Source organism: Canis lupus, chromosome 31 (assembly GCF_048164855.1).
Source record: "Canis lupus baileyi chromosome 31, mCanLup2.hap1, whole genome shotgun sequence".
Classification (NCBI taxonomy): Eukaryota; Metazoa; Chordata; class Mammalia; order Carnivora; family Canidae; genus Canis; species Canis lupus.
Window position 1 is genome coordinate 33089440 of NC_132868.1, and position 14049 is coordinate 33103488.

General features: G+C 36.0%; 2 long non-coding RNA genes across 10 annotated transcripts in view; one reads left to right on the forward strand and one right to left on the reverse strand.

The window, feature by feature from the left end:
- The window catches only part of LOC140622260 (uncharacterized), a 279983-nt gene that overhangs the window by 245541 nt on the left and 20393 nt on the right, over positions 1–14049 (reverse strand). For all 9 annotated transcript variants that reach the window (XR_012022015.1, XR_012022016.1, XR_012022014.1 and 6 more), the window contains one exon: positions 322–467. This is a non-coding gene — a long non-coding RNA (uncharacterized lncRNA). The remainder of the gene's footprint in view (positions 1–321; positions 468–14049) is intronic.
- Positions 1–14049, forward strand: part of LOC140622262 (uncharacterized) — a 51794-nt gene that overhangs the window by 27482 nt on the left and 10263 nt on the right. The gene's annotated exons all lie outside the window — the stretch shown is intronic.

A 14049-nucleotide genomic window follows, 5' to 3' on the forward strand; every position in this document is an offset into this window, starting at 1 on the left:
TTAGGAAATTCCAAGAATCTTCTTGCCCCTAATAGATTGATGTTTTTTGGTGATTTGACTGGTCTTACATACCGTACATGTTTGGATATGAAATAAGTTACATAATGCTCCTTTTCTTTACAATGGCACGTAAAATGCTTAACTTTCACTCTGTAATCCTATCAGTATGTCAACAAAACACATAAATGTTCACCTACACAAAATATTAAGTAGTCAATTAAAATTTAATCAATAAAAAGAAGTTAAGTGTGACATAATAAAATAGCCAACTAAAATTCTGTCCCACCAGATTCAGATAATTCAAAAAGATGTCAGTCTTACCCTGTGACTTTAAGTTTAGCAGGTCTACTGGCTTGAATCCTCAGTCCTTGAGGGCATGCACTATTTAAAACCCTTCAATATGCAATACTTTAGTCTGCCTTGCACCTTACATTCTTACTGAGAAACACTCTTCCTGGGATCTTGACCTAGCAATTAAAACAAGAAAAATATGGGGAAAAAAAACATTTTCCTTTTTAGTTTCCAAATCTAGTCTCTCTCTCTGCACATACCTCCTCCACATCGCCATTTCCGACACACACAAAACTACAAGGTAAACGTCATGGATGCTTCAACAACTAGGCATTTAAAACCAAATGGAAAATATAAACAAGTATACTCTAATAATGAACTGTTTACAAAATTCAAGTTGAAGTTGACACATACCTTTATTTTCTATCGTCATGTCTTATTTTACATATGCATGTCATAATTACATACATATGTGTCATTTGAAGGAAATGCAAATAATTTTCAAGTATCTTTTTTTCTACAAACATCACAGCATGCCAAATACAGTACTGAATGGGACATATTCCAGAGAGAATTTTGTAACTGAAATTTTAAAATAAACACACAGTCTCAAGAGATTTTCATCTCGTATTACCATTTTAAAAAGTGCTATAGGAATAAATCATAATATTATAGAAAGTTAAAACTTCATGGAAGCTTCAAGAACATCTGATTGGAAACCGTCAGGAGGGATTAAAAAACTTGAAGTCATTACAAAATTAGTGAGCTGCAGTGGACTCTAACCCTCTAACATTTGGATTTACCCTATTCCATGTGCCATTTTCCCCCCTTTCTCTAAGTTAAAAATAGCAATAAAATACACTCAAATCTATTGCTTGGACAACTGCAGCTGTCTTCTAAGAGTTCTCTCTGATTTGGTTCTTGGTATATAGAAAATGGTTTTGTGGGGACACCCTACATTTCAAATTTCAGAGAGAATATGTGGGTAATCTAGGTTAGATTATGCATCTGTCCCTGATTTTAGACAGTAGCTACTAGACTACATCTATGTAGTATGAGACAATTAGTTAATGTTTAAAACTCTTTGCATTGTATAATATACTCCTTTAATGATTTGTGTCAGGTGGCTTAATTTATTACATAAAACCTATGAAGTTGATAGCATTTTTTATTTCTTTAAAGATAATTGTGATATAGATTTAAATATTAAATTCCTGCTCTCTCTTTTTGAAGAAAATATCTCTGTCAAACGAAGGAAAAGATTTTGAACTTAAGAGGTTGATTTGTATTAAAACCATGTCAATAAGACTACATAATGACACCATAGGACACTTATTCTGAAGGCCTATTCAGCCATCTAGGGGGAAGATATCAATAATGTAGAAATGGTCATTATTTCAGTCCTCAAATACTTAAATAATTTGAATTTGAATAGACTCAGACTTGACCTTTGCTTTAGGTGAGGGATTGACATGAGATCATTTTGAAGTTATATTCTTGCTCAAAGTTATATAGCTAGCTGCAACAGAACGGTTGCAAATGGTTTTTCTTTGTTTTCATGTTACAGAATTTGAGTTTTAAGGAAAGCAAATTATGCGAGTATAACAAAAATAATTTATATCTAAATAGAGAAAAAGTGTGTAATGCAGACACTAGTAATAGTTCAAAGGAGGAGTCAATGTTTCAAAAAATAACTGTGAAGTTTCCAGCGCCTCTTCTGAAAGTGTAATGGTTAGGAGAAAGTAATAATATATATAAATCTACTATGTTACCCCATCTCTAGAGCATGGGGCTGAGGGTAAATGAGTGACAAGCAACTATTCTTCTCTTTTTAAAAATATTTTATTTATATATTTGAGAGAGAGAGAGGAGGAGGAGGAGGAGCAGCAAAGGGGGAGGAAATGAGACTTTCAAGCAGACTTGGTGCTGAATGCTGAGCTTGATGTGGGGCTCAATCCACGAGATTATGACCCAAGCTGAAAACCAAGAGTCCAATGCTCAACTGACTGAACCATCCACGTGCCCCTATTCTTATCATGCTATATGTTTTTTGCTTTGCTAGAGACTGTCATTTTTCACATGAGATTTTGATGGAGACTGTTAGCATCTGACATACCATGGTGGTTTTACCTTTTAATATAAATTAGCAGGTGATGAATATCCAATTTAATTAGTATATTTCCCTTGTCTATGAATACCACAATAAGCAGGTCATATTCCCCTGAACAGATATAAAAGAAATGAGGTTGAGAGGAGGGTATCCTAGTTGATTTTATCACTTATATAGATGAAAAACTTTTATGATAATGAAACTGAATTCAAGAATTCCATCCTAAGTAAATTATGCCTATGCAACAAACTAAGAAGAGTGAAAAAAACTGTGTTTCATTTAGAAGCTGAGAAATTTTCCAACAGCCTGAATTTCATGAACTGGCTCTGTATTATAGATACAACTTCTAACTTTTTTGCTTGCTTTAGTCATACTTTTAATAAAGGAAAATAAGATTTTCAATAATCTCTTTACTATCCAGTGATTAATAAAATATGTTAAGATGTAATATGTGCATTTTTAAAAATTTTTATTTGATTCTATTTAATTTTCACTTATTTGTATATTTAACTGAAGTACAGTTGACTTTTAAATTTTTTATTTATCTTTAATTGAAGTATATTGACTGCATTTTTTGACTTTGCATTTTAAAGTTATCTCTGTTCAGACAGATTTTTGTCATGTTTAAAATGATTCCAAAATTTTTCCTTCTGCTATCAGAAATACCTATTTATTTAAGATTATGTACTTTACGGATGTTATATCTTAATAAAAAATACATAAGGACTTACAAAACCACTTACGAAGAGAAACAGACATATCCACAATTATGACAAGATATGACAAGATATTTTACATACCTCTCTCAGTAAATGATAGGATAAGTAGATTTTAGAGGGATTCTGGGTGGCTCAGCGGTTGAGCCTTTGGCTCAGATTGTGATCTTGGGGTCCTGGGATTGAGTCCTGCATCGGGCTCCCTGCAGGGAGCCTGCTTCTCCCTCTGTGTGTGAGAGCCTGTGTCTCTGCCTCTCTCTCATGAATAAATAAATAAAATCCTTAATAAAAAGTAGATTTTAGAAATCAGTGAAGATGTAGAATATCTGAATGACATGATCAGCAAACTTTTTTAAAAAAGATTTTATTATTTGAGAGAGAGAGAGAATGAGGGAGGGAGGAGGGGCAGAAGGAGAGGGAGAAGCGGACTCCTTGCTGAGCAGGGAGCCCCATATGGAGCTTGATCCCACAACCTTGAGATTGCGAACTGAGCCAAAGGCAGACGCTTAACCAACTGAACCATCCTGTACCCCGAGGATCAGCAAACTTGACCTAATGGGTAGAACACTGCATTCAACAACTGAAGAACACATATTCTCTTCAAACTCACATTGACATTTACAAATCTGGCCACATGCTAGTCCATAAAGCAAGTCTCAACAAATTTCAAAGAACTAAAATCATTTAGAATATGTTTGCTATAAGATTATTAAGGTAGAGAGCAACCTATAATAATAATTAGAACATTTCATATGTTTGGAAATTAAGAAATACACTTTTAAATAACCCACAGGTCAAAGGAGAAATCACATAGATGGGAATTAGAAAGAGTTTTAAAATTAGTTATAACAAAAGTACATGTTGAAACTTGTGAAATAGAGTTAACACCATGCTTGGAGGGAAATTTATACTCTTAAATGCATACATTAGAAAAGAAGAAACACTGAATATCAGTTAACTAAGTACCATCTCAAGAAGCTGTAAGGTGAATTTAATCACTTTGGTCTTTACCACCTCTATACCTTTTCAATGAAGATGTTGTAAAGTATTATAATTACCAGTTGATCTCACTGGAAACAGTCATCTATGAGTTCCTTGGGTTCAGGGATCATGCCTTCTTCTTTGTATCACCAGTAACTATGAAAGTACCTTGCTCACAGCTGATATTTTTTGGAACTGAATTAAGCTCATCATCAGTGCCGCAGTTGTTAGACCTCCAGGGTCTCAGACTCAAGGGCTTACAAAAGCCAGGCAGGTGATATGATGCATGAGGCCAACAGGATAGAGCACATAATGAACTGGAGTGCACATGCCCAATCCGAGGGAGGACTGCTGCCATTTGGACCCAGCTGGCTGATACTGTCGGAGAATGCTGGCCTGGAATGTCTAGATCTCACTCATTTGTTTGTAGGAAGGCAAAATTAAGATTTTGATATGAAGTATCTATTTTTAAATTTTAAATTTTTAAAATTTCACTGTTAGAAGCAGATGTTCCTATTTACATACAATGATTTACTCTTGTGTTTTCTATTCAAATAAGGATTTTCTAAATTCCATGTGTATTTCTAAAGTTTCATTTGACTATAGTCATTGTAGAACTAATCCAGGAATTCTGCTTTGCCATTGGTTTTATTTTACACCTAACCTGATACTTGTAATCTTTGCTATTGATTTAATCAGAATGTTTTACTCCTTTAAAAATAATATAATTGGGTCATATAATCAGTATTCAGTATTAAAGGAAATTACTAATGGCAATTTATTGACATATTTTCCCCCACTTTTAATTTTGATTCATTTACCAGACCCACAATTAACTTAATGTGAATAAAATAACAAAGTTTACAAAATCAACCTATTCCCGACCTCAAGTGAAGAATAAGGAGGGCAGCAGAAAGGGAGAAAAGCCTAAAACTGCCCATGTTAAAGCCTCCTTAAGTATGCTCTTAAGTAGCATTGCCTTAAGTTCCCCTGACTCACTTCATTGTTGCAATGAAAGTGTTGGACAAGATAATGACTTGGATTTCTCCCAGCTCTATTATTTTCTCTTACAGAAAAATTAACATTATGGTCAGAAATACAGTTGAAATTTGTTATTTTTTTTGTTATATTGGGTTTCTGTTGGCATTTTTCAGAAAGAATTATGTAGCTGACACAATGCCAAATTGCCACCTTTTAAATGATTCTTTGAGAAATAATATCTGCAGAAATCCTACAGTAGTAATTAATGTGAACTAGTCCATTAACTATATTTCCAGTGTTGCTATTTTTCCAATTTTGTCCCTTTCATAATTAGCTAACAAAACAGAACATTAGGGAAAAGGAAAGAGGGAGAAAATATTATGAACTAGTACAAAAACACTGTCACTGACAAAATAATATACCATGTTCTCTAGGTTCTATTTTCATGTATTATCTTCTAATTGTGATTTGCAGAGGATAACTCTTATAGAATTAAGTCCTAAATTTGGGTCTCTGCCCTGCCCTTCCTTTCCATTCCCTTCCCATCTCTTTCTCTCTTTGCTCTCTCTCTTTCTCTATCATTCTGTCTCACACACAAACACACAGACACACAATATGCACGTGCACAAAACCATGCATATAAGGTCAATTTGAAGAAAATTTCAGAAGCTATTTTAGCACCAACAAATGAAAAATGTAAGCAAGTAAATATAAAATAGTAACAAAAATTTTTTAGCCCTGCACACTCTATTTGAAGTATTAAAAATTAGGAGCATGTAAACGAGTATAGTAAGGCCACATGGTGAGTCCGTGGCCATCTACATATCTAAGATAAAATATTCCTGTTTTAAGAAGCTGTTACTGCAAGTTGGAATTACATAAGAAAAATGGGTTGCTGGGCATTACCATGAAGTCTATATAATTTGAGGGTTTACTTATTTGTACATTTAGCTTCATAAGAGAAGGAAACACAGGGAACATTCTTGATTGATGCAACGTCAGATGTAAAATGGAAATAAATGACTCTGGTGTGATTCTTAAAGGAAAAACAAAATGAAATTATTCCTTTAGCTAGCAGGCTTTGTTAAGTTTTGACAGTTTCCTAAATTTGGAACATCTGATGAAGAATAGATCTCTTGATTTCATGAAATGGAAGCATCTAATGCAGGTTGGTTGCCTTTGCCTCTGCTTTCTGAAGAGACAAAAGAAAGCAAATACAGCAAGAGTAGTTTAAACTGGGAAATTTCCCAGGTAGTCTTTCTTCAGGGTCAGCATATTAAATTTAAGACTACACTACACAAGATATATGGAGTGTCCGAAAATAAAGAATGAAATATAGTTTAATTGCATTGGAGTAAAATAAATTTTAATAACCTAAATAAAACCACTTCTTTTGCTGCTTATATATTGTAAAACATTGTTTTCATTTTATTCTGACCTTTTGATTGTCCTAGTAACTTTTCAACATCATAATCCATCTTTTCCATTTATCTGCTTTGAATCAAAATTATTTAAAATATTATTTCAATTTAAAAAAAGTAATTGAATACATATATTCAGAAACACAAGCATTTTTGATGAAGTGACTGGAAAAGTATTATAAACTAGTTGACAGAAATTGTTTTCTTGTTCATTATGAAGGCTCTGAAAATAATTTTCTATCATATTCCAAAGAAGGATGTAGATGTAATGCCAGTGTGAATAGAAGAGGTGGAGAAGTACACCAAACCTAAAGAGCAGTTAATACAAGGGTAAATTATTAGGGGGCAGCAATATTTTTTAAATTTTCTATGTGAGAAGTTTCAGAGATATTATGACATATGTCTTCACTTGAGACCCACATATTCTGGAGAGAGAATTTGTTGGTGCATCTCTCTAAAGTAAAAAAAAAAAAAAATGCAGTTTTAATTTTGCATATTCTTTTGCAAACTGGGAGCAAATATATAGGAAATTGCCATGAGCAATGTAAACACAAAGAACTTTGGCATATTCATAATTAAAAATAGAAGATTCTATTTGCTCAGAATCTACACAAATATATATATATGTGTGTGTATATATATATATATATATATTTCACTTTTTACTACCCTGATTATGGCTATGTTGAAAAATGCATTATATACCTTGAACTCTAAAGTCATAACCATTTTTAAAACATTAACAATTAAAGCATTTCAAAAATTGCTCTTAACATTCCTATTTTGTTAATTTTAACTTCGGTAGCCAATAATGTTGACATATTAACCACAGTTGCCAAGAAAGAAAAAAAAGGTGACTCACTGAGTGCTGAGGTATACTATACCTAAGTGCTTAATTATTTTACATGAATACATTTTATTTGAGGCCATTTTTTCCAGTATCTGGGAAGCTGATTTTCTTGTTATTTAATTCTCTGTATGTCAAGTGGCCCTTTTACATAACTATAAGGCTAATTAATATAAAGAAATTAGGATTTCCCATTTCTATGCTATGTGAGCATTTAAGACCCCATCAGCTAGGTAGCTAGCTAGCTATGTTGTATTATTTGGAAGTTAATTAAAGGCCACTTGCTAAAACCTATTTTAGATGGGAGACAAGCATATTTTCTGACATTTCAAATGTTCTACTCTCTTTAATCACTGAAAAGCATTCTTAAAAATGGAGCCAGGTAACTTGGGACATTAACCTCCAATTAATCATGAAACCCTAAGCATTTATATTAGAAAACAGACTCTCAGAGGATCTGAGGTGACAGGGAATAATCTCACCGCTTATGAACTGGTAACACTGGGGTATCAATGAATCTCTTTAGATTCTTCACTTTGACTATCACTGCCCTTATCTGGAAATAACAAAATGTGCCTCAGAGAATATTATCAAGATTAAGAAAAAAAGTATATGAGACTGCTCAATTAATGATCTAGCATATAGTGGACACTCAATTTTTAGTTAAATGCATATAAGAAAGATACTATTTTTTTGTGGAAGAAAAGGTCTCAAATTTTCTCAAGCATGGAGAGCTGAGGAGTTGCTTTTACACAAAGTAAGAAAGACTCAGAGAGTAGCACTGGAAGGGAAGAAATAACTAATACTTTAAAGAAGTGTTTCCCTAAAGTGAGGAAAAGCAGGACAAAAGGCAGATTTTTACCAATCGTTTTTGTTGGGAATACATATGCATCTCTACTTATGTACACATATTCCATTGTTATGCTACCCTAATGTTGTAGATATGTAATAAGCAAAGAACTTGTGGAACTTAATACTTTTAAAAATAACCTATAATGAAACATAATTTATATAAAATAAAATTTTCCAATTTTAATTTTACAGTTAGATGAGTTCTGAGAAATGTATATGGTCATGTAAATGCCCCCACAATCATGACATGGCACATTTCTACATTACGTTCTGTTTGATTTTTATATTTTTAAGATTTATTTATTTATTTTGAGAAAGCGTGTGCATGTATGCAATGGGGGGGGGGTGCAGAGGGAGACAGAGAGAGAATCTCGAGCAGACTCCCCAGTGAGCATGGAGCCCGAGCCAGGCTTGATCTCACAACCCTGAGATCATGACTTGAGCTGAAATCAATAGTTCGTCGCTTAACCAACTGACGAACAGAACAGGCACAGAACATTTCTATCACTTAAAAGTTCCTTGGTATTCATGTGCAATCATGCTTCTACCCTATCTCCCACCTGGGGCCCCTTAGCAACAACTGTTATAACCACTGCCTCTTCTAGAATATTCATATAAGTGGAAACATATAGTAGGTAGGTTTTTGTGTTTGGCTTTTGTCACTTAGTGTAAAGATTTAGTGTCCCTCCATGTTGTTGTATTTATCAACAGTTTGTTTCTTTATATTGTTGAGTAGTATTCTATTTTGTGGATACAATTGCTCTATTTGGATTATTTTCAGAGGTGTTTTCCTGTTAAGAATAGGGTTACTATAAACATTAAAGTATAATTCTTTGTGTGGATACTGTTTTTGTTTTTTCATTAATATTCAGAAATGTAATTGCTAGGCTGTGTGGTAATTACAAGATAAACAAATTTGCCAAAATCCTTTCCAAAGTATCCAAAGCAATTTTATTTCAACCACCAATGTAAGAGAGTTCTTTTTGTTCCACATCCTCGCCAATACTTGTTTGTGACTATCTCTTTACTTCTAGCCCATCTAGAGGATGGATAGGGGTATTTATTTCCTATTCCGATTCAATGCCTGTGGATATGGAATATGTTTGCAATTATGAACTTTCCATTCCTATATTTTCTTGGATTAAATACCCATCAAAACATTTGTTCAAGTTTTTGAGGACTATTTTTCTTCCAGTATTTAGTTGTAGGGATTCGTCATATATTCTGGACTCATCTCTTCCTCAGAATCATGCTTTGTAATTCCTGCCAGTTATGGCTTGCCAATCAATTTTCTTAAGCTCATCCTTTGGAAGCATAAGTGTTCAATGTTTTAGAAGTCTAATTTCTTCTTTTTTAAAATAGTTTGTACATTTTTTCATTTAGTCTTAGAAATCTTTGCTAGGTCACACAGTTTTCTCTGAGCTTTCTAGTTTTAGTTCTTTTTTTTTTTCTCATTAAACTTTTGTTTTAATGGGTCTCAAAATTCTGTGACAGATTTTTGGTCAAGTTGTTTCCATTAAAAAGTACTGATTTTAAAAACTAATAACTTAAAACTGCCACACACACACACACAAAAAAAAAAATAAATAAAACAAATGGTCCACAAAACATTCTCCTTTCCTTCTGAAGGTTTTACGACGCATTGTTATCATTAACCAGTCTTTTACTATTAAACTTAAATGGCCAATTGACACAAACAGTTCTGAGACCATTCTTCCACCACTGATTAAGACTGGGGTGGGATCCCTGGGTGGCGCAGCGGTTTAGCGCCTGCCTTTGGCCCAGGGCGCGATCCTGGAGACCCGGGATCGAATCCCACGTCAGGCTCCCGGTGCATGGAGCCTGCTTCTCCCTCTGCCTGTGTCTCTGCCCCTCTCTCTCTCTCTCTCTCTCTGTGTGACTATCATAAATAAATAAAAATAAAATTTAAAGACTGGGGTGGCAGGTATTGGGGATAATATTCATTTGGCCTTCTGGGCAAACTTGGTGAGTTTGCCAGCTCCAGCTGCCTTCTTGTCCACTGCTTTGATGACACCCACAGCAACCGTCTGTCTCATGTCATGAACAGCAAAACGGCCCAGAGGAGGATAGTCAGAGAAGCTCTCAACACACATAGGTTTGCCAGGAACCATATCAACAATGGCAGCATCCCCAGATTTCAAGAACTTGGGTCCATCTTCCAGCTTCTTTCCAGAACGACGATCTATCTTTTCCTTCAGCTCAGCAAACTTGCAATGTGAGCTGCGTGACAATCCAGCACAGGTGCATATCCAGCACTGATTTGGCCTGGATGGTTCAGGATAATCACCTGAGCTGTGAAGCCAGCTGCTTCCATTGGTGGGTCATTTTTGCTGTCACCAGCCACACTGCCACGACGAACACCTTTGACAGATACGTTCTTGACATTGAAGCCCACATTGTCCCCAGGAAGAGCCTCACTCAAAGCTTCATGGTGCATTTCAACAGACTTTACTTCAGTTGTAACATTGACTGGAGCAAAGGGGACCACCATACCAGGCCTAAGAACACCAGTCTCCACTCGACCCACTGGGACAGTACCAATACCACCAATTTTGTAGACGTCTTGGAGAGGCAGACGCAAGGGCTTATCAGTTGGATGAGCTGGTGGCAGAATGCAATCCAGGGCTTCAAGCAGTGTGGTTCCGCTGGCATTCCCATCTTTACGGGTGACTTTCCATCCCTTGAACCAAGGCATGTTAGCACTTGGCTCCAGCATGTTGTCACCATTCCAACCAGAAATTGGCACAAATGCTACTGTGTCGGGATTGTAGCCAATTTTCTTAATGTAGGTGCTGACTTCCTTAACGATTTCCTCGTATCTCTTCTGGCTGTAGGGTGGTTCAGTGGAATCCATTTTGTTAACACCAACAATTAGTTGTTTTACACCCAGTGTGTAAGCCAGAAGGGCATGCTCACGGGTCTGCCCATTCTTGGAGATACCTGCTTCAAATTCACCAACACCAGCAGCAACAATCAGGACAGCACAGTCAGCCTGAGATGTACCTGTAATCATGTTTTTGATAAAGTCTCTGTGTCCTGGGGCATCATTGATGGTCACATAATACTTGCTGGTCTCGAATTTCCACAGGGAGATATCAATGGTGATACCACGTTCACGTTCAGCTTTCAGTTTATCCAAGACCCAGGCATACTTGAAGGAGCCTTTTCCCATCTCAGCAGCCTCCTTCTCAAATTTTTCGATAGTTCTTTTGTCGATCCCACCACATTTGTAGATCAGATGGCCAGTAGTGGTAGACTTGCCCGAATCTACGTGTCCAATGACGACAATGTTGATGTGAGTCTTCTCCTTTCCCATTTTGGTTTAGGTTTAGCGGTGGTTTTCACGACACCTGCGTTCTGGCGGCAAACCCGTTGCGAAAAAGCTCTAGTTTTAGTTCTTATTTTAGGTCTAGGAGTTATTTTTCTTTGTTGCATCTATGGGAGGTAAAGGTAGAAGTTTCTTTACCCTTTACATGTGGGCATCAGTTATCTAACACCATATGTTTAAAAATTATCTTTTAACTATTGAATCTCCTTGTCATATATATGTCCAAAATCAGTTTAACATATGTGTGTGGATCTCTTTATTTTGTTTCCCTGATCTATATGCATACCTTTATTACAAATTTAACAGTCTTCATTACTACAGCTTTACAGTAACTTTACTAAGTTTATATAGTCATTGTACTATATATAGTATATAGTGCATAGTAAGTATATATATAATGTATACATATAGTATATAGTATATACTGCATAGTAAGTGTATATAATAAGGGTACTACAACTTTATAGTGTGTTCTTATTTTTTGTGACTGTTTTGTTTGTTATCAATTTCATGCATTTTAATATACATTTTAGATGAATCAGTTTCATTCTTATAGAATCATAGTTAGAATTGTCTTGATTGAATAGATAATATATTTATAACAAAATGGTGTCCTTCTGTGCTTATATCTCTGTTTATTACTATCTTCATTAATTTTTGTCATTAGTATCTTATTGTGTTCAGGGTATAGGTCTTGTAATGTTTTGTTAAATTATACTTAAATGTTTCATATTTTGGTGATCATTAACATGAATTTTCAATTTTTTAAAAGATTTTATTTATTCATGAGACACACAGAGAGAGAGGCAGAAACACAGGCAGAGGGAGAAGCAGGCTCCTCGCAGGGAGTGAGGTATTGAGTCCTGGACCCGGGATCATACCTTGAGCAGAAGACAGATGCTGATCAATTACTGAGCCACTTGGCCATCCCTATGACTTTTCAATTTCAATATCTAGTTGTTTGTTGCCAGTATAGTGTAGTGTGTGTGTGTGTGCGCGCGTGCGCGCACTTGTCTTAAATATTGCCATGCTAAACTCAACTATTAGTTCTACAAAATTCCTGTAGATTCCCTAAGATTTTCAACATTATTTTTCTTTTCCTTGCTTTATTATTATACTGACTAGAACATTCAATATGATCTTGAATAGGAGTGGTAAGAAAGAAGATCTTACTCCAGATCTAAGGGGGAAGACAGAACTTTACCAATGAATATGATGTGAGCTCTAGGTTAAATGTTGACACTATTTACCAGGTTGAAAAAGTTGCCTTATATTCTAAGTCTTTTGAGAGTTTTTGAAATATACGGGTATTAAATTTTTTCAAATGTTGTTTTCCACACCTATTAAAGATGATTATATGGTTTTTCATTTTCTGCGAGGTCAGGAAGAAGGAATTTCAGAGTCTGAGCAGGCAACTATAACTTCAGCAACTCCTGGAACAAAGGAGGTAGAAAGATCAGGTTGACCTCAGGAAATGGCAGGGAAAGGGAAGCCAGGTCAGGCCTCAACAGGGTGGTGGGTGTGGCCACAAAACTTGCTACCTGCTAGGAGCTCTGGAAGGACCCTGTGGGAGACTGGGAGATGGGGGTGGGTAGGGGTTGCCCAAGGGATGCTTTCACATCCAGCATTCACACTTTGACAGCAGCCTGGAGGTTACATGCCTATTTTCAAGATGAGAAAACAAAGGCTCTCAAAAGTGATATGGAAAAACCAGCACACAGCAAAGGCAAAGAGAACAAAGCAGGCTCACAGATTTTCACATGAGTTACAGAACTCCAGAACTGTCAACCCAGAGGACCCCAAAATGACATTCTTACACAAGCTGACATTGTACAAGGGATGGCTTATGACGGCCAGTAGTCATTCTCACTGATGAGAATCATCTTCACCTTGGCATAAACCACAGGGTTGCATACACTCTCATTGTCAAAGAGGTCAAAGGTATAGTGGTCCATGGCTTCATAGCCCAGGGGCATGGCCACTTGGATGTGAATGCTGCTTTTCCTTGGACAGAGGTAAGGAATGATGGGATGATGGGGGATGATGAAGTGCTGGGAATTGACCCTACCAGGTATACCTCGAACATGATGTTTAAGTCCAAGTTCCATTACTCTGTGTGATTTTGTTCCCATGGGCCATAGGGAAGAGATGAAGAAACACCAGAGTTTCGAAACCCCTCCAGAGGAGATGGAGTTCAGACAGGTTGAATGAACCACTGGAGGCAGAGTGAGAATAAAAGCCCAGGTCCAGCTCCCAGGCCATGGTGAATTCCAGGCAGAGACAAGTGGGGTCACAGTGTACCCAACTGTAGCTTCAGTGCAATATGAGCTATCAGAGAAAATAGATGGTAACTCTGAGCACTCCAGGGCTGAATCTAAAAGAGTATTAGCAGGTAAGGCAAAGCAGGGAACGCTGCTGCCTCAAGAAGGGGAGTTTTGAACTGGTTTTAGTAATGAAGGGAAAATGGACTAGAGGAGCTGATTTTTCATTTTTAAAAATGT